Genomic DNA, 22,195 nt, shown 5'->3' with positions numbered 1-22,195 from the left:
GACATTGAGGATGATATTTGCTGTGGGTCTTTCAGAGATAGATTTTATGAAGTTCAGGAGTATTCCCTCTATCCCTATGCTTTGAAGTGTTTTAATCAGGAACGGATGCTGGATTTTGTCAAATGGTTTTTCTGCATCAATTGAGAGGACCATGTGGTTCTTCTCTCTTGACTTTTTGATTTCTTCTATGACATTGATTGATTTGCGAATGTTGAACCAACCTTGCAAAGGCGATTCTAAGGGGGAAATACATAGACATCCAAGTCTCCCTCAAAAAAATTGAAAATCCAGAATACACCAGCTGTCTCTACACCTTAAAGAACTGGAGAATCAACAACATATCAAAACAACTCCACACGCAAAAAGGGAAATAATCAATATTAGAGCAGAGATCAATGAGGTAAAAACCAGAGATACAGTAGAACGTATCAAGGAAGCTAGAAGCTGTTTTTTTGAAAGAATCAATAAGATTGATAAACCATTGGCCACACTAATCCAAAGCAAAAGAGAGAAAGCCCAAATTAGTAAAATTATGAATGAAAAGGGAGAGATCACAACTAACACCAAGGAAATAGAAACAATCATCAGAAATGATTACCAACAGTTATATGCCAATAAGCTAAGCAACCTGGATGAAATGGATGCATTCCTGGAAAAGTATAAACTCCCAAAATTGAACCAGGAAGATATTGACAACCTGAAGACTGATACCTAGTAATGAGATTGAAGCAGTGATCAAAAACCTCCCAAAAAACAAGAGCCCAGGACATGACGGATTTCCCGGGGAATTCTACCAAACTTTCCAAGAAGAAATAACACCAATTCTTTTGAAGATGTTAAAAAAATTGAAGTAGAAGGAAAACTTCCAAACTCTTTTTATGAAGCCTGCATTACCCTGATACCCAAACCACGCAAAAACCCTACCAAAAAGGCGAATTTCACACCAATATCACTGATGAATATGGATGCTAAGATTCTCAACAAGATCCTAGCAAATGGGGGGGAGTCAAGGTGGCGGGGAAGTAGGAGGAGGCGCCGTTTCAACCTGTACCCTAAAGTGAGCTGATTACCTACCAAAGAACTCTGACCACCCATGAAATCAGCCTGAGATCAGAATTATACACGTCTGGATCTCTACAGGAGCAGAAGATGCCAGTGGCAGGTAAAGCAGACTGGGAGCATCAGACTGATATCAGAAGATAAACAAAAGGGGGAGGGAGCCACCAGAGGTGACCGATTGGAAAGTAATACCCCAATATGAGAGTGCCCTGCGTCTGGGGACCAGCATTAACTTGGAGTCTGGTTGAAAGCACTCAAAAAACAAAGAGCAAAGGATCATGGGGGGAACTAGTGGGAACCTGGGAGGTTAGGGTCAGGGACCTAAGTCCCCGGACCCAGGACAGCCTCCCCTGGTGCTGAGCCAAAGAGAGTGTGGTGGAGCAATCAGGTCTCTGTCCATGAGCCGCCAGTGTGCCTGAACGCCAGCGTGCCAGAGAACGAGTGGGGTCTGGCCCCCATGAGGGGCTGGGAGCCGGGCCAGATGGCAATCCTGAAACGTGGGCATCCCACACCCTCCCTTGGGATAGTTGCTTATAGGTGCTAGCCTGGAGCTCTGGCATCTGGAAAAAACAGACATTCCCAGCCCGGGACAGCAGGAAAATCTCAGTGTACGATCTCTGCTCGGAACCTCTCTGGTGGTCTGGAGCTGCCCAGACAGCCATTGCTGACTTGGTTTTGGGTACAATGAGGAGCTCCTGCATCCCCAGGAACAGTGACTCAGAACCGACTCTGCCAGCAGCTCTTGCAGAACATTCTGAGGCTTCTCTCTGAGAGGGAGGTCGGGGTGCAGTTTGCTCTCCTCTAAACCTCCAAAAACCATCAAAAGCTGTCAAGGGGAGAGAAAGCAGATGAAAGAACATAAAAACCCTCAGAGAACAAAAACCTGAAAAAAACAGTTTCCTCAGAGCACACCCCCTTGAGGGGAGCGGGAGGATCTAACTCAGGGAACATCATTGTCTGAAATCATACGTGGAAAGCCCCTCCCCCAGAAAACCAACCAGGAAGGAAGAAAAAAAAAGACTACAAGAGAACAACCACCACTACTTCAAAATTACAACTTTTATTTTTAACTGTTTACCAATATTCTGTTTTTTAATACATACAGATAATTTTTAACCTATTTACCACCACACTGAGATGTCCAGTATATCAAATTCTTTAATAACCTTCTAACCTGAACTTTTTGATACATACACCCGTGTTTTTCTTTTGTTTTTCTATCTTTTAAATTCTTTTTTAATTTTAACTTAGTTTAGTCTAGTTTATTCTTTTTTAATTTTTATTTTCTACTATACATATAGAGTTAAACTTCAAGGTAATCCCATTTCCCCAATCAATGCTACCCTATAGGCAAACCAGTTTCTAATCCCCCTGTAACTTAGGATAGTTGAGTCCCTTAACAAAAACATCAAGATACATTCAGGAAGAATCAAAATAACCTTCCTCACCCACACTGAGAATAGATAACCACTCTCCCAATTTTTCCTTGTGTCAGTGTTTCTGTGAATTTGTGTTTGTCCTGATAATATATAAATCTTATACTTAATGCTCTTTCTGATGAGGTTCTTCCCTTTTTTTTTTTTGCTTATATATGTATATTTTTTCTCTTGTCATATACTTTTATCAGTCTTTTTGTTTGTCTGTTTCTTTTTGTATACTTCAAAAATCTTACCTTGTGTCCCATTGGGGCTGAGCCTTCTCTTTTATCTTCCCTTTTTTTCCTATCTTTCTCTTTTTTTTTTTCTTTTTTCCTTTTTTCTTTTCCCTTTTTTTTCTTTCTTCTTCTCTATTTCTTTTTCTTTTCTTTTTTCTCTCATTTGGGTGGGGAATGCTGACTGCACAGAAGGGTTCCAGGGTGCACATTGACTGCACCACAATCGATAAGTCCAGCGGCATCTGTTCAGTCATCTCTTACCAAAATGACTAGGAGGAGGAATACCCAACAGAAGAAAAATTCAGAGGATGGGCCTTCTGCAACAGAGCTAATAGCTATTGACATAGAAAATATGTCAGAAAAGGAATTCAGACTAACAATTATCTAGGCAAGAGCTAGGTTGGAGAAAGCCATGGATGACCAAAGAGAATTGATTAGGGCAGAACTGAAGGCCACCAGGGATGATGTTCAAAATGCTCTCAATGAGTTCCAATCTAATCTAAATTCTCTAAAAGCTAGGGTAACTGAGACAGAAGATAGAATTAGTGATCCTGAGGACAAACAGATCGAGAGAAAGGATCAGGAGGAAGCCTGGAACAAACAGCTCAGAAGCCACGGAAACAGAATCAGTGAAATAATCGATGCCATGAAACGTTCCAACGTCAGAATTATTGGAATCCCTGAAGGGGAGGAAAAAGAAAGAAGTCTAGAAGATATAGTGGAACAAGTTGTCTACAAAAATTTTCCCAAACTCACGAATGGAAACAACGTTCATGTACTAGAGGCAGAGAGATTTCCTCCCAAGATTTTAGATTCTCGAAAGTCCTCACGACACCTTATAGTTAAAATGGGGAATTATGTATCACGACAGACCCTCTTAAAAGCAGCTAGGACAAAGAAGCTCCTTACATACAGAGGAAAGCCCATTAGAACAACGTCAGATCTTTCCACAGAGACTTGGCAAGCCAGGAAGGGCTGGCAAAATATATTCAGAGTACTAAATGAGAAGAACATGCAACCAAGAATACTCTATCCAGCAAGACTGACATTTAAAATGGATGGAGAGATAAAGAGTTTCCAAGACCGGCAAGGCTTAAAAGACTGCAATCACCAAGCCAACACTGCAGGGAATATTAAGGGGGGGTCCTATAAAAGAGAAAAAAATCCTAAGAATATCATTTAACAGAAATATAGAAATAATCTACAGACAGAAAGAATTTAAAGGCAACACGATGTCAATAAAAACCAATCTCTCAATAATCACTCTCAATGTGAATGGCCTAAATGCACCAATAAAAAGACACAGGGTTGCAGATTGGATAAAATGACAGGACCCATCCATATGTTGTCTACAAGAGACACATTTTGAACCTAAGGATACACCCAGACTGAAAGTGAAGGGTTGGAGAAGCATCTTTCATGCCAATGGGCCTCAAAAGAAGGCCGGGGTAGCGATTCTCATATCAGATAAATTAGATTTGAAACTAAAGACTCTAGTCAGAGATACAGAAGGACAATACATAATTCTTAAAGGGACTATCCGCCAAGATGATCTAACAATTGTGAATATCTATGCCCCCAATATGGGAGCACCCAATTACATAAGAAAACTATTAATCAAGAAAAAGAGTCATATTGATATGAATACAATAGTAGCAGGGGATCTTAATACGCCTCTCTCAGAAATAGACAGATCATCGAAGCAGAAAATTAATAAAGAAATAAGAGCATTGAATGAAACATTGGACCAGATGGACCTCATAGACATATACAGAACTTTCCACCCTAAAACAACAGAATACTCATTCTTCTCAAGTGCACATGGAACCTTCTCCAGAATAGACCACATACTGGGTCACAAAGCAGGACTCAACCGATACCAAAAGACTGACATTATTCCCTGCATATTCTCAGATCACAATGCTTTGAAACTGGAACTCAATCATAAGGAAAAGTTCAGAAGGAACTCAAACACCTGGGAGCTAAAGACCACCTTGCTTTAGAATGCTTGGATCAACCAGGAGATCAAAGATGTACTTAAACAATTGATGGGAACCAATGAGAATGAAGACACTTCGGTCCAAAACCTATGGGATACAGCAAAGGTGGTTCTAAGGGGGAAATACATAGCCATCCAAGCCTCCCTCAAAAAAATTGAAAAATCCAGAATACACCAGCTGTCTCTACACCTTAAAGAACTGGAGAATCAACAACAAATCAAACCAACTCCACACGCAAGAAGGGAAATAATCAAGATTAGAGCAGAGATCAATGAGGTAGAAATGTGTGATACAGTAGAACGTATCAATGAAACTAGAATCTGTTTTTTTGAAAGAATCAATAAGATCGATAAACCATTGGCCACACTAATCCAAAAAAAAGAGAGCAAGCCCAAATTAATAAAATGATGAATGAAAAGGGAGAGATCACAACTAACACCAAGGAAATAGAAACAATCATCAGAAATGATTACGAACAGTTATATGCCAATAAGCTAAGCAACCTGGATGAAATGGATGCATTCCTGGAAAACTACAAACTCCCAAAATTGAACCAGAAAGAAATTGACAACCTGAATAGACCGATATCTAGTAACGAGATTGAAGCAGTGATCAAAAACCTCCCAAAAAACAAGAGCCCAGGACCTGACAGATTCCCTGGGGAATTCTACCAAACTTTCATAGAAAAAATAACACCAATTCTCCTGAAGTTGTTCCAAAAAATTGAAGCAGAAGGACAACTTCCGGACTCTTTTTATGAAGCCAGCAATTCCCTGATCCCCAAACCAGGCAAAGACCCTAACAACAAGGAGAATTTCAAACCAATATCACTGATGAATATGGATGCAAAGATTCTCAACATGATCCTAGCAAACAGGATCCAGCAGCACATTAAAAGATTATCCACCATGACCAGGTGGGATTCATCCCTGGGTTGCAAGGTTGGTTCAATATTCGCAAATCAATCAATGTGATAGAACAAATCAATAAGAGAAGAGAGAAGAACCACATGGTCCTCTCAATTGATGCAGAAAAAGCATTTGACAAAATCCAGCATCAGTTCCTGATGAAAACTCTTCAAAGTATAGGGATAGAGGGAACATTCCTGAACTTCATAAAATCTATCTATGAAAGACCCACAGCAAATATCATCCTCAATGGGAAAAAGCTTGCAGCCTTCCCGTTGAGATCAGGAACACGACAAGAATGCCCACTCTCACCACTCTTGTTCAACATAGTATTAGAAGTTCTAGCAATGGCAATCAGACAACAAAGAAAAATAAAATGTATCCAAATTGGCAAGGAAGAAGTCAAACTCTCTCTCTTCGCAGATGACATGATTCTTTATATGGAAAACCCCAAAGACTCCACCCCCAAACTACTAGAACTCATACAGCAATTCAGTAATGTGGCAGGATACAAAGTCAATGTACAGAAATCAGTGGCTTTCTTATACACTAACAAGGAAAATACAGAAAGGGAAATTAGAGAATCGATTCCATTTACTATAGCACCAAGAACCATAAGATACCTGGGAATAAACCTAACCAAAGAGGTAAAGGACCTGTACTCGAGGAACTACAGAACACTCATGAAAGAAATTGAAGAAGACACAAAAAGATGGAAGACCGTTCCATGCTCTTGGATTGGAAGAATAAACATTGTTAAAATGTCTATACTGCCTAGAGCAATCTATACTTTTAATGCCATTTCGATCAAAATTCCACCGGTATTTTTCAGAGAGCTGGAGCAAATAATCCTAAAATTTGTATGGAATCAGAAGAGACCCCGAATTGCTAAGGAAATATTGAAAAACAAAAACAAAACTGGAGGCATCACGTTACCTGATTTCAAGCTTTACTACAAAGCTGTGATCACCAAGACAGCGTGGTACTGGCATAAAAACAGACACATAGACCAGTGGAACAGAGTGGAGAGCCCAGATATGGACCCTCAACTCTATGGTCAAATAATCTTCGACAAAACAGGAAAAAATATTCAACGGAAAAAAGACAATCTCTGTAATAAATGGTGCTGGGAAAACTGGACAGCGATATGTAGAAGAATGAAACTAGACCATTCTCTTACACCGTACACAAAGATAAACTCGAAATGGATAAAAGACCTCAATGTGAGACAGGAATCTATCAGAATCCTAGAGGAGAACATAGGCAGTAACCTCTTCGATATCAGCCACAGCAACTTCTTTCAAGATATGTCTCCAAAGGTCAAGGAAACAAAAGTGAAAATGAACTTTTGGGACTTCATCAAGATCAAAAGCTTCTGCACAGCAAAGGAAACAGTCAACAAAACAAAAAGGCAACCCACGGAATGGGAGAAGATATTTGCAAATGACTGTACAGACAAAAGGTTGATATCCAGGATCTATAAATAATTCCTCAAACTCAACACACACAAAACAGATAATCTTATCAAAAAATGGGCAGAAGATATGAACAGACACTTCTCCAATGAAAACATACAAATGGCTATCAGACACATGAAAAAATGTTCATCATCACTAGCCATCAGGGAGACTCAAATTAAAACAACATTGAGATACCACTGACACCAGTTAGAATGCTCAAAATTAGCAAGACAGGAAACAACATGTATTGGAGAGGATGTGGAGAAAGGGGAACCCTCTTACACTGTTGGTGGGAATGCAAGTTCGTGCAGCCTCTTTGGAGAACGTTTGTGGAGAATGTTTGGAGAACGTTGTGGAGATTCCTCAAGAGATTAAGAATAGAGCTTCCCTATGATCCTGCAATTGCACTGCTGGGTATTTACCCCAAAGATACAGATGTAGTGAAAAGAAGGGCCATCTGTACCCCAATGTTTCTTGCAGCAATGGCTACAGTCGCCAGACTGTGGAAAGAACCAAGATGCCCTCAACGGATGAATGGATAAGGAAGATGTGGTACATATACACAATGGAGTATTGTGCCTCCATCAGAAAGGATGAATACTCAACTTTTGTAGCAACATGGACGGGACTGGAAGAAATTATGCTGAGCGAAATAAGTCAAGCAGAGAGAGTCAAGTATCATATGGTCTCACTTTTTTGTGGAGCATAACAATAACATGGAGGACATGGGGAGATTGAGTGGAGAAGGGAGTTGAGGGAAACTGGAAGGGGTGTTGAACCATGAGAGACTATGGACTCTGAAAAACAACCAGAGGGTTTTGAAGGGGCGGGGGTGTGGGAGTTTGAGGAACCTGGTGGTGGGTCATGGGGGGGCACGTACTGCATGGAGCACTGGGTGTGATGCCAAAACAATGAACACTGTTATGCTGTAAATAAACAAATAAAGAAATAAAATAAAAAAAAATTAAGATCCTAGCAAATAGTATCCAGCAGCACATTAAAAAGATTATCCACCATGACCAGGTGCGATTCATCCCTGGGTTACAAGGTTGCTTCAACAATCCCAAGGCCAAATTTATAGTCCTTTCTGTTGTCCATTTATGGCTCTCAGTGCCATTTGCTCCTTGTACCCAAACTTCCTCTCCAGATAGTTTGCCGATAGGTTTAAGTAATGATGAAAGCTGGGCTCTCATGTCCACCAAAAAAATCAATTAATTTCCCCTCCTCTTCAATTTTTACTCTGGTGACCAGCATTGCCGTCTTCCTTCTGGGGCACGTCCTGGCCCAGTGTCCTTTTTCCTTACAGTAAGCACACTGATCTGAATCTAAGTCTTTCCATCTGCCTTCTCTGTGCTTAGGCTTTTCATTCCATATACTACTCCCTACCAATCTCATGTAATGCCAAACCTTAACCAGCTATTTGTCTGTTTTTCATCCTCCTATGCATCCTTGTTGTTAAACAATTTTTCTGCTATTCCCACTAACTCAATCCAGATTCTTCCCTTCAAATCCTTCAATTTCCTGAAATTTCTTCCTTAAATCTGGGGCTGACTGACTGGCAAAACCAAGATTCACTGCCCCCTGATTTTCGGGTTCCTTAGGGTCAATTGGGCTATACATTTTGTAGGTTTCAATAAGCCTTTCTAGGAAAGCTCCTGGAGAGTCATTCTTACTTTGAGTCACTGTACTAATTCTGGTTTAGTGTGATTGCAAATTTTACTTCTGGAAATTCAGTTCCAGGATTTCAGCATATCAAGGAACAGTATTTGTTGTGAAAGTCTCCCATATGAATTTCCTTTAAGGCAGAATTCATCTTATAAGAGAATTAAAACAATTACAAATGACAAGAAACTCAGAATAGAAATGGTTAAATATCAAATGATGACCCTTATCAAAACATTAAAACTTAAAAAAAAAGAAAAACATTAAAACTTTAGAAAATGTATGGAACCTCTGGAGTAGTTATAGCATTTACCCAAATGTAACCCAAGGTTTATTATGGATTTAGCAGTACTTCCTTAGTAACTTAGCATATCAGGGAAAAGCCTTATGAGTCAAAGAGATCTCATTTACAATTCTGGGTGGGCAAAGAAAACCATTTACATTTTCTTAGAAACATCTCAATCTCTAGTGAAAACTAAATATTAACCAATTGTGAACTGTTGCAATAGCAGTTAAGCATAAACCATGTTTCACAAGTTTTCAAAAGCACAAACTTAGTTCCAGCAACCAGCTCCCTAGCACGTCATCCCATTTATCATCCAAGCAAAACTTCAAAGCTTCAGGTTACCAAAGACTCTGAAAGCTACTTTAACCGTTACCCGTTAAAACCCTGAGACAGACAATTAACCATCAGTTCAGTTATCTCTTTGCTAACAGATTTCATCTTCCACCTATGCTCATTCCACATCAGACGCCATGCTTTCCTGCCAGCAAGGGGGAGGGGCTAGGCAGTCCACTTAGGGCCAGAGAAGGCAAGGAAATCCCCGAAACAAAGGCAGTTTCAGCAGCTGCTTGAGAATGTTTTTAAGGTCACTGTCCTGACTTAGACTAAACTCAGTTGGCTCCATTTATAGCCCTTAACACACGAAATGAGTTAGGAAGAAGCCCCACATCTATTATGAGGAACAGAGAGATGAAAGTCAGAGTCCCCTTACTCTATGCCTGCCCCATTCCCCCAAACACAACAAACAACACAGCAGACAACAAAAAGACAAGACAAAGACAACTGCAGGCCCAGCTGTCCTGCCACTGGCGGGGATTTTCTAGGGGGACTCAAAGCTCCTGACTGCCTAGGGGGACTGGAACCCCCGATGACCCCCTCAGGGACTCTAACCCCAGATGACTGCCTAGGGGGACTCGAACCCCCTGGTAACTGTCTAGGGGGACTCAAACCCTCTGAACATCTAGGGGACTCGAACCCCCATGTCGACCTACCAGCAGAGGGATGGGGTGTCCCTGCATCCACTCCAGCCCTGGGGAGCATGGCTGGGTCCATCTTGCCCCAGTGGGCCGTACCCTGGAGCTTCAAGCAGACAGACGGACAAGATTCAACACATCCGGAGGCTTTTTCCATAAATTCTGATGCTGGCTCATTTCTCTTTGTTTGATCCTGGGTGAGCCCCCAATGTTAGGGTCCATGAAAAAGGAATGAGACTGACACAAAGTGAAAATCAAGCAAAGATTTATTTCATGCCAATCATCGAAAATCAAACTGATGGTTCAGGGCCATTTCTTATGTAGAGGGGACGACGACGAGGATGCCTCTCCTGATGACAAAGAGGCAAGGATGATGAGGACGACAACCCTGATGAAAGACTCTGCTCTCTATGAAGCCACTCCAACAGGGTCTCTCCCGAGACGAGGCCATTGTGGGCGAGGCCACTCAGGATAAGGCTGCTCCAGACCAGGCCTCTCCCCAGATGAGGCAAATCTGGATGAGGACACACGCTGGATGATGGCCACAAACGATGATGAAGAGGCCGCTCCAGACAAGACTGCACTCTGATGAGGCAGCATGCTGACGAGGCCGCTCCCTGGAATGATGCTGCTCTGGCAAGGCTGAGGCTCAGGGCAGCAAGGCCAGTCACGGCGGGGCCATGTCGAGGCAGGTCGTGGGTGGCGCTGCTTCTTAGGGAGGCAAGGCCACTCATGGTGGTGCTGCTGCTTGGGGCGGTGCTGCTCCCAGCAATGCTGTTCCCGATGCTCCTGATGATCCTGAAGCTCCGACGCTCCCGACAACCCTGACACTATCACTCCTACGAATACCCTAATGGATCCCAATGGCTACTCTAACAACTACTCTAACTTCTCCTACTACTCTAATGGCTATTCTAACTCCTCCTCTGTCTCTAACAGCTATTCTAACTACTTCTACTTCTCTAACGGCTATTCTAACTCCTCCTACTTCTTCCCCCCTCCCGCCAGCCTCACAGACTAACCTTTATAGAGGTGATGGAGCCCAGCCCACACACAGGTGGCCAATGAGATTTCAATTCATCACAGTTAATATATGCGCACCCTACTGATTGGATATGGGAACCTGGCCTGGCCCGCTCCGATATCCAGGTTTTACAAGTAAGTTCCTTTGGCTAACCAGGCCCCTATATTAGTACCTACATATGTTCCAATGCTAGGCCCCTGATCCAAATATCAGAGCACCTCCTATCCACAGAAGACAAGGTGGCTCTTGGAAGCTGTGTCCAATCCTCAGTTGAGGGGAATCCTGCATGGCGCCTGAGCTCCAGCCACATTCTTCGGTCTCCCGGGACACAAACCAGCATGGTGACCCATCAACATGAATCTCCCTGTCAAATCATCCCCTGGGCACTTGTCCCAGAGTCACCAGATCAAAACTGCCTTGTTCCTGGGCTGAAAGGATAAGCAGAGCTGGGAATCTACGACATCTATTCAGTGAGGTCTGCTACCATGTCTTTCAATATGGGGGACCATGGAGCCATCCAAAGAACTCCCCCTATCCCGCAGAAGGAAAGCTTGCTGTTTGGAGCAGCTCACAAGCCCCAGCCTGGGCAAACCTTCATAGCCTCATGAGGTCATCCTTGCATTCATCTGGCATCACAGACACAAACTACAGCGTGAGCAAATATCCAAAACTCGCCCTGCATCAGGTGCTGGAGATCTCGAGTCAGAGGCTGCATAATGGAAATGTTGTATGCTCGGCACGGAACAGAACCGGTGCTTCTACTTTCAGATTTCCGTCCTCACCCATCTGGCCTGCAAGCACTCCAGATTGTGAATTCTAGAGCCACAAAACAGCAATCTGCCTGCCTTCCCTAAAGAAGGGCCCTATGGGTCTGCCCAGAATACCCATGTATCAAGCTGCATGACCATTGACGGAACCCCAATATCCAGGATGCACTGTGCACTAATGTTCTGTATGACACAGCCTGAGCCCCGACCTCCAGTCAGCCCCCGAGGTAGCGGGTGCCATCTCCTGCAGATGGGACCGGCCATTGCTCTAGGCTGTCATGTCTACCTAACCTGGGTATTCAGGTGTCAGTCCCCAGACCTTAACACAAATCCCGGCCTAATGGGTAATCCTCAAGCAAAAAACAGCACTCCTCCTTCCCCATGGCCAGAAAAGCTTGCTGTGGGGATAGGGGTCATATCCTTAGAATGGGAGCTAGCTGCATGTCTGATGAGACCACGCACAACCAGCAGGTCCTCCCTAGGCACAAACAGGCATTGTGACCATCATCCTGAGCCTATTTTCAAACAAGTCCCCTTGCTAGCTGGACCAGGAGCCTGAATATCGGCCTGCCATGCCCCTAGTCCCAAATCCTTACCCTCAGTTGGGTTCTCCAGGTGCCCGAACCCAGACGCCACTCTGGAATCCCTGCTATGGTGGGAACACTGAGATGGAAAACAGCTCTCTTCCCTTCAACCAGAAAGACACCAAAACCTTGGGAGCCATGCAAATTCCACACAGAGGCAGAATCTCCCATGGCCTCCTGAGGCCACCCCTCCATTCATCGGCCATCATGGACACAAACACCAGCATGAGCGACCATCTGACACTTGCCCTGGCTCAGGTGCTGGAGATCTTGATTCAGACACTGCATATTGGAACTGCCATGTGCTCGGCACTGAACTGAACTGACACTGGTGCGTTCACAATTCCGTCATCAACCTCCTGGCCTGCATGCCTGCTAGATAGAGAATTCTGGAACAACAACACAGACTTCGACCTACTTTCCAAAATGAAGAAGGGCCCGTTGTGTCTGACTAGAATTCCCACGTGAGAATCAACCGTTACTGTCCTCGATGGCACACCAATATCCTCATCTGTGCTATGCAATGATGCTCTATCAGATTCTGCCTGAGCCACGACCTCCAGTCAGTCCCACAGGTAGCAGACCCCATATCCAGAATGTGGGAGAGGCCATGGCCATAGGCTTTCATCTCTACACTTTCTGGGTGTTCAGGCATCTGTGCCCAGACCTTAACTCAAATTCCAGCCTACAGCGGAACCTCAGGCACAAAAGAACACTCTTGATTCCCTAAGGCAGGAAAAGCTTGCTTGGTGGGGGGGTGTCAAACCCTCAGAGTGGGAGCAACCTGCATGACCCATGAGACCACGGTCAAACATGAGAGCTGCCCTGGTAACAAAAAGACATTGTGACCCTAATCCTGAGACGTTTCAAACAAGCCCCCTCGCTAGCTTTACCAGGAGCCCGCCTACGGGCCTGACATGCCCCGAGTCCCAAATCTTTACTCTTGTTTGGGTTTTCCAGGTGCCTGGACCAAGATGTGGACTCTGGATTCCCTGCTATGGATGTACTCGTGAGACAGAAAACTGCACTCTTCACTTCACCACAAAAGACACCAAAACCTTGGGAACCAGGCAGAATCCCTATGGAGGCAGAATCTCCCATGGCCCCATGAGGCCATGCCTCCATTCCCTGGCCAGCCAAGACACACAACGCAGACAGAGTAGCCTGCGCTCACGCCTAATTTCTTCCCGAATCACTGCACTCACGGTCTGCAGATCCAGCCTGCCATCACCTCGCCCCACACTAAAAGCCCACTTTGTGTTTGCAGACTGTTATCCCCAAAACCCTGGCAAACAGGGTTTCCACGATGGGGCCCTGGAGCCAAAGAACAAGACACTGCTTCCCTCAAGAAGGAAACTCTGACAGTCACAGTAGAACAAACCCTCCAGATTGGCTGACAACCGCAAGGCCCTGAGCCCACCCAATTTTGTTGGCCACTCTGGAAAGAAATGCACAGTCTGACCCATGCCAGACACCAACATCCAGGCAGACACCCAAGTCAATAGCCCTCAGTCAGAAGATGGAAACTGACATGCAACTAGCACCTCAATGGAATACCCAGCTGAGGTTTGCAGGCATCATTCCCCAGAGGTAGGTGCTGGAATACCTACATATCATCCAACGCTTGGTTCCTGACCCACAAAACAGAAAACCTTCTGTCCCCAGAGTGCAACATGGCTCTTGGGAGCTGTGTCCAACATTCAGGAGAGGAGAATCCTGCATGGCGCCTGAGCCCCCGCCACATTCTAAGGTCTCCCTGGACACAAGCCAGCATTGTGACCCATCAACATGAGGCTCCCTGTCAACTCAGCCCCCTGCGCACTTCACTGCAGAGCCACCAGATTAAAACCGCCTTGTTCCTGGGCTGAAAGGATAAGCTGAGCTGGGCTTTCCAGACATCTATGCAGTGAGCTCTATTACCAAGTCTTTCAATATGGGGGACACTGGAGCCCTCAAAATGAACTCGTCCTGTCCAGCAGAAGGAAAGATTGCTGTTGGAGCAGCTCAGCCTGGGAAAACCTCCATAGTTTCATGAGGCCACCCCTCCATTCATCGGGCAACATGGACACAAACTCCAGTATGAGCGACCATACGACACTTGTCCTGACTCAGGTGTTGAGATCTGGAGGCAGACGTTGCACACTGGAAATGCCATGGCCTCGACACTGAATTGAACCAGCGCTTCTGCCTTCAGACTTCTGTCTTCAACCTCCTAGCCCACAAGCCCTCCAGATTGGGAATTCTGGAGCCACAATGCAGCCTTCTGCTTGTGCTCCAGAAAGAAGGGTCTGATGGTTCCCCCTAGATGCCCACATGAGGATCACCCTGCACGGCCCTAGACGGAACCCTAATATTCAAATCGCACTGTGCGCTAATGCTCTGTCTGACACAGTCTGAGCTCCGACCTCCAGTAAGCCCCACAGGTAGCAGGCGGAAGCCCCTCCAGGTGGGACTGCCCATCACACGAGGCTGTCATCTCTACCCAACCTGTGTGTTCAGGCATCTGTGACCAGACCATAGCTCCAATCATGGCCTATGGGGGAACCTCAAGCACAAAAGAGCATTCCTCCTTCCCCATGGCTGGAAAAACTTGCTGTGGGGATGGGGGTCAAATCCTCAGCGTGGGAGCCAGTTGCATGGCCCATGAGACCATGCCCACAAGGAGGTCCGCCCTGGGAACCAACAGGAACTGTCACCATAATCTGAGCTTGCGTTCAAACAAGCCCCCTCACTAGCTGGAACAGTAGCCCTCATATCGGGTCTGCCATGACCCTAGGCCCAAATCCTCACTCTTGGTTGTGTTCTCCAGGCGCCCGGACCCAGAAGCAGACTCTGGAATCCCTGCTATTGTGGGACCCATGAGACAGAAAACAGCTCTCTTCTCTTCATCCAGAAAGAGAAGCACCCAAAACCTTGGGAGCTGTGAAAAATCCCCACAGAGGCAGAATCTACCATGGACCTCTGAGGCCACCCCACAATTCCGTGGCCAACAGAGACACAGAACCCAGACAGAGAAGCCTGGTCTCCCACCTCCCCGCTGCCCTAATTTCAGATCTGAGGCACTGCCCTCATGGTCTGAAGATCTGTTCTGCCAACACCACACCCCTCACCCTAACCCGATTTGTGTTTGGAGACCTTTGTCTCCAGAGCCCTGGTCCACATGCCCTACACAATGTGGCCTCTGGGCCACAGCGCAGGACTCTCCTGCCCACCCGAAGGAAACTCTACCAGTCACAGTTACACAAACCCTCCAGATTAGGAGACAACTGCAGTGCCCCTTATTCCAACAAATTTTGTTGGCATCTCTGGACAGAAACGTGCATTCTGACACATGCCAGATACCTACCTCCAGGCAGACAACCAGGTCAATGGTCCTGAATCAGAAAATGGAAACTGACATTCCCCTAGGACTTCAATGGAAACCTAGCTTAGGTTTGCTGGCATCTGCCCCCAGAGGCAGGTTCTGGAATATCAACATATGATCCAATGCATGGTCCCTGAGCCAAAAATGAGAATACCTCCTGTCCACAGAGGGCAGTATGGCTCTTGGGAGCTGTGTCCAACACTCAGGGGAGGAGAATCCTGCATAGCGACCGAGGCCCAGCCTCAGTATAAGGTCTCCTTAGACAAAAGCCAGCATTGTTACCCATCAGTATGAGGCTCCCTGTCAATCAGCCACCTGGGCTATTGCCCCAGAGCCACCAGGTCGAAACTGCCTTGTTCCTGGGCTGAAAGGATAAGCTGAGCTGGGCTTTCAAGATATCTATGGGGTGAGCTCGGCTACCATGTTTTTCCATATGGGGTACCCTGGAGCCATCAAAATGGACTCCCCCTGTCCCGCAGAAAGAAAGCATGATGTTCGGAGCAGCTCACAAACCCAGCCTTTGAAAACATCCATGGCCTCCTGAAGATACCCCTGCATTCATCAGGCATCAAGAACACAAACTCCAGTGTGAGCAACCATCTGACATTTTCCTTGACTTGGGTGCTGGAGATCCCGAGTTAGATGCTGCACCTTGGCACTGCCCTTTGCTCGGTACTGAACGGAACTGGCGCTTGTGCATTCAGATTTCCATCCACAGCCTTCTGGTCGGCAAGCCCTCCAGATTGGGAATTCTGCAGCCAAAACGGAGCCTTCTGCCTGCCCTCCAAAAAGAAAAGGGCCCTAGAGATCTACCCAGTATGCCGACCTGAGGATAAACCTGCAGGACCTCGAGAGCACCCCAATATCCTAGGCCGACCTGTGCACTAATGCTCTGTCTGACACAGCATGAGCCCCGACCTCCCAACAGCTCCCCTGGTAGTGGGCCCCATATCCTGCAGGTGGGACCTGCCTCATCCAGAGACTTTCATCTCTACCCAATCTCAGACGTCTGGATCCAGACCATAGCTCAACTCTAGGACTATGGGGGAATCTAAAGCATAAAAGAGCATTCCTTCTTCCCCAAGACATGGAAAGCTTGCTGTGGGGATGGGTGTCTAACCCTCAGAGTGGGAGCCAGCTGCATGACCCATGAGACCAGGCACACACAGGAGGGCGCCCTGGCCATAATCAGACATTGTGAGCCTCAGCCTGAGCCTGAGCCCGCTATCAAACATTCCCCCTCGCTAGATAAAACAGGAGCCCGCAAATCGGGCCTGACATGTCCCTAGGCCCAAATCCTCATGCTCAGTTGGGATCTCCAGGTGCCAGAACCCAGAAGCCGACTCTGGAATCCCTGCTATGGCAGGACCTGGAGATGGTAAGAAGCACTCTTCCATTCCCCCCAAAAAGACACCAAACACTTGGGAGCCAGGCAGAATCCTCACAGAGGCAGAAGCTATGAGAAGCCCTATGAGGGTACCGCTACATTCCGTGGCCAACTGAGACACACTAACCAGACAGAAAAACCAGCGCTCCTGTCTCCTCATTGCCCTCATTTCAGATCCCACGGCATTGCCCTCATGGTCTGCAGTTCGGGCCGGCCATCACCTCACCCCTAAACCTATCCTGAGTGTGTGCCTGCAGATTTTGTCCCAAGAGTCCTTGCCAACAGGCCCTCCAGGATGGGGCCACAGAAGCCAGAGCCCTGGACTCTGCCTGCTACCCAAAGGAAGCTATGCCCGTCATATTTTCACAAAGCCCACAGATTGGTAGAAACCTGCAATGCCCCTGAGCCCATCCCAAATTCGTTGGCCGCCTTGGAAAAAAAAGGTGCATTCGGACACATGCCAGAGACCTACGTCCAGGCAGACACCCAGGTCAATGGCCCTGAGTCAGAAGATGGAACCTGACTTACCCCAGGACCTCAACGAAACCCTAGCTTCGGTTTACAGGTATCTGTCTCCAGAGGCAAGCTCTGGAATACCTACATATGGACCAACAATTTACCCCAGAGACAAAAAACTGAGCCTGCTACCCAAATGAAGCTATGCCCGTCAGATTTGCACAAAGCCTCCAGATTGGTAGAAACCTGCAATGCCCATGAGCCCACACCAAATTTGTTGGCTGCCTTGGAAAAAAGGCGCATTTAGATATATGCCAGACACCTCACTCCAGGTATATAGCTAGTTCAATGGCCCTGAGACAGAATGGAACCGGATATACCCATATGACCTCCACAGAATCTTAGCAGAGGTTTGCCGGAATCTCCCTCCAGAGGCAAAGTCTTGAATACCGATATATGGCCCAAACTTGATCCCTGACCAAAAAAACAGAACACCACCTGTCCCCAGAAGTCAACATGGCTCTTGGGAGCTGTGTCCAAACCTCAGGGGAGGAGGATCCTGCAAGGCGCCTGAGCCCCCGCCAGATTCTAAGGTCTCCATGGACACAAGCCAGCATTGTGACCCATCAGAATGAGGCTCCCTGTCAACTCAGCCCCTTGGGCACTTTGCCTCAGAGCTACCAGATCAATACAGCCTTGTTCCTGGGGTAGAAGGGTAAGCCAAGCTGGACTTTCCATGCATGATTGTGGTGACTTCTGCTACGACATCATTCCATATGGGGGACCCTGGTGCCATCCAAATGGACTACCCCTGTTCCGCAGAAGGAAAGCTTGCTGTTCGGAGCAGTTCACTAGCCCCAGACTGGGAAGACATCCATGGCCTCATGAGTCCACCATTCCATTCGTCAGCCATCATGGACATGAACTCCAGCGTGAGCAACCATCTGACACATGTCCTGACTCAGGTGCTGGAGATCTGGAGTCAAACACTGCACATTGGAAATGCCATGTTGTCGACACCGAACTGAATCAGCACTTGTGCGTTCAGAATTACGTCCTCACCCTTCTGGCCCGCCAGTACCCCAGATTGTTCATTCAGGAGCCAGAAGGCCATCTTCTGCCTGCCCTCCAGAAAGAAGAAGGGCCCTAGGGTTCTGCCCAGAATCCCACTTGAGGATCAACCTGCAGGAACCTCGATGGCTCCCCAATGTCCTAGGTCTCCCTGTGCACTAATGCTCTGTCTGACAGAGCCTGAGCCCTGATGTCCCATCAGCCCCCCAGGAAGTGGACCCCATATCCAGCAGGTCCATCGTGCCAAGGCCAGAGATTGTCATCTCTATGCAACCTGGGCATTCAGGGGTCTGTGCCCAGACCATAGCTCAAATCCCGATATATGGGGGAACCTCAAGCATCAAAAAGACCTCCTCCTTCCTCACGACGATAAGTGCTTGCTGTTTGGATGGGGGCCTAACCCTCAGAGTAGGAGCCAGCTGCAAGTTCCATGAGGCCACGCCCACCCAGGAGCACTTGCCTGGGCACAAACCGGCATTGTGACTCCTGCCTGAGCACGCTTTCAAAACAGCCACTTCGCTAGTTGGACCAGGAGCCCACATATCGGGCATGACATGCCCCTAGGCCCAAATCCTCACCCTCGGTCCAGTTTTCCAGGTGCCCTGTCCCAAAAGTGGACTCTGGAATCGCTGCTATGCCGGGACCCCTGAGACGGAAACCAGCATTCTTCCCTTTCCCCCGAAAGATACCAAACCCTGCAGAGCCGGGCAGAATCCTCACAGGCAGAATCTCTCAAGGCCCCATGCAGCTACCACTCCATTCTGCGGCCAAACGAGACACACAACCCAGACAGAAAAGCCTGCACTCCCATCTCCTCATCCAACTCCTTTCAGATCATGTGGCAATGCCCTCACGGTCTACAGATCGGGGCTACCAATACCTCGCCCCTAACCCTTTCCTGAGTTTGTGTTTACAGACTTTTGTCCCCAAAGCCCTGGGCGACAGGCCCTCCAGGATGAGGCCTCTGCAGCCACAGCTCAGGACTCTGCCTGCCGACCCGAAGGAAACTCTGCCCATCAGAGTTGCACAAACCTTCCAGATTGGGAATCACCTGCAATGCCCCTGAGTCCACCCCAAATTCATTGGCTGCCTTGGAGAAAAGGCACATTCCGACACATGCCAGACACCTACTTCCAGTCAGACACCCATGTCAATGGCCCTGAATCAGAAGATGGAACCTGACATGCCCGTAGGACCTCAAGGAACCCTAGCTTAGGTTTGCAGGCATCTGTCTCCAGAGGCAAACTCTGGAATACCTACATATGGACCAGCACTTGATCCGTGAGCCACAAAACAGAACATCTCCTGTCCCCAGAAGGCAAATTGGTCTTTGCCTTCAGTTGTGGAGATTCCTGCATGATACCTAAGCCCCCAGCAAATTATAAATTCTCCCTGGACACAAGCCAGCATTGTGCCCCATCAGAATGAGGGTCCCTGTCACCACAGCCCCCTGGGCACTATTCCCCAGAGCCACCATATGGGGGACGTGGTGCCATCAAAATGGACTCCCCCTGTCCTGCAGAAGGAAATCTTGCTGTTCGGAGCAGCTCAAAAGCCCCAGTCTTGGAAAACCGCCTATGCCTTATGAGGCCACCCCTCCATTTGTCGGCCATCATGGACACAAACTCCAGGGTGAGCGACCGCCTGACACGTGCCCTGACTCAGGGGCTGGAGATCTCGAGTCAGATGCTGCACATTGGAAATTGCATGTGCTCAGCACTGAATGGATCCGGCACTTGTGCATTCAGAATTCCATCCTCACCCTCCTGGCCCCGCAAGCCCTCTGGATTGTTAATTCTGGAGCCAGAACACAGTCTTCAGCCCAGAAAGGGTACGCCCAGAAAGAAGAAGGGCCCTTGGGGTCTTGCCAGAATCCCCACGTGAGGATCAACCTGTACGGACCTCGATGGAACCCCAATTTCCTAGGCCGCTCTGTGCACTAATGCTCTGTCTGACACATCCTGAACCCCGACCTCCCATCAGCCCCCCAGGAAGCGGGCCCCATATCCTCCTTGTTAGGGCCCGTGATCAAAGGAATGAGATGACACAAAGCGAAAATCAAGTAAAGCTTTATTTCATGCCAAGCATCAAAAATCAAACCGACCAGTCGGGGCCATCTCTTACGAAGAGGCGACCATGATGAGGATGCCGCTCCTGATGACCATGAAGCTATGACGACGAGGACAACAACCCTGACAACACAGACTCTGCTCCCCATGATGCCACTCCGACAAGGCCATTCCCCAGATGAGGCCACACGCTGGACGAAGGCCGCTCCCGATGATGAAGACGCCTTTCTGGACCAGGCCGCTCGCCAACGAGGCTTCACGCTGATGAGGACGCTCCCCAGAATGACGCTGCTGTGGTAGGCCACTTGGGCAATGCCACTCCAGCAAGGCTTCAGGTCAGTGCAGTGAGAACGGTCGAGATGGTGCTGCGAGGCTGGTCGCGACGGTGCTGCAACGAGGCGGGTCGTGGGAGGCGAGGCTGCTCGCAGCGGCACTGCTGCTCGGGATGGTCCCACTCCCAGCAATGCCGCTCCCGACATTCCCGATGATCCCGAAGCTCCGACGCTCCCAACGACTCCAATGCTATCACTCCTATGACTACCCTAATGGCTCCCAAAGGCTACCCTAAGGGCTACTCTAACTGCTATTCTAACTGCTGTTCTAACTCCTCCTGCTTCTCTAACGTCTATTCAAACTCCTCCTAATTCTCAAATGGCTATTCTAACTCCTCCTCTTTCTCCAGCGGCTATTCTAACTCCTCCTACTTCTCCAATGGCTACTCTAATTCCTCCTATTTCTCCCCACCTCCAGCCTCACAGACTAACCTTTATACACGTGGTTGAACCAGACCCACACACAGGTGGTGAATGAGATTTCAACTCACCACAGTTAAAATATGTGCACCCAACTGATTGGAGAAGGCTATATGGCCTGGCCCGCCCCTATATCCGGTGTTCACAAGTAAGTTCCTATGGCTAACCAGGCCTCTACACTGCAGGTGGGACCTGCCATGGCCAGAGATTGTCGTCTCTACCCAACCTGGGTATTCAGGCATCTGTGCCCAGACCATAGCTCAAATCCCAGCCTATGAGGGAACCACAAGCATCAAAGAGCTCTCTTCCTTCCCCTCGATGGGGAAAGCTTGCTGTGAGGATGGGGTTCTAACCCTCAGAATGGGAGCAAGCTGCAAGGCCCATGAGACCACGCCCACTGAGGACTTCTTTCCTGGCCACAAAAGGAATTGAGACTCTAAGCCTGAGCACGCTGTCAAACCAGCACCCTTGCTAGCTGGACCAGGAGGCCAAATATCGGGCCTGACATGCCCCTAGGCCCAAATCCTCACCTCAGTCAGGTTCTCCAGGCGCTCTGACCCAAAAGCCGACTCTGGAATCCCTGCTATGGCAGGACCCCTCAGACGGATGTCAGCACTCTTTCGTTCCCCCGAAAGACACCAAACCCTTGGGAGCTGGGCAGAATCCTCACAGAGCAAGAATCTCCCATGGCCCCATGAGGCTCCTGGTACACTCTGTGGCC

The sequence above is a fragment of the Meles meles genome, unplaced genomic scaffold, assembly GCF_922984935.1.
Source record: "Meles meles unplaced genomic scaffold, mMelMel3.1 paternal haplotype, whole genome shotgun sequence".
NCBI lineage: Eukaryota > Metazoa > Chordata > Mammalia > Carnivora > Mustelidae > Meles > Meles meles.
The sequence above is the reverse complement of the archived record's forward strand: the minus strand, read 5'-3'. Positions refer to the sequence as shown.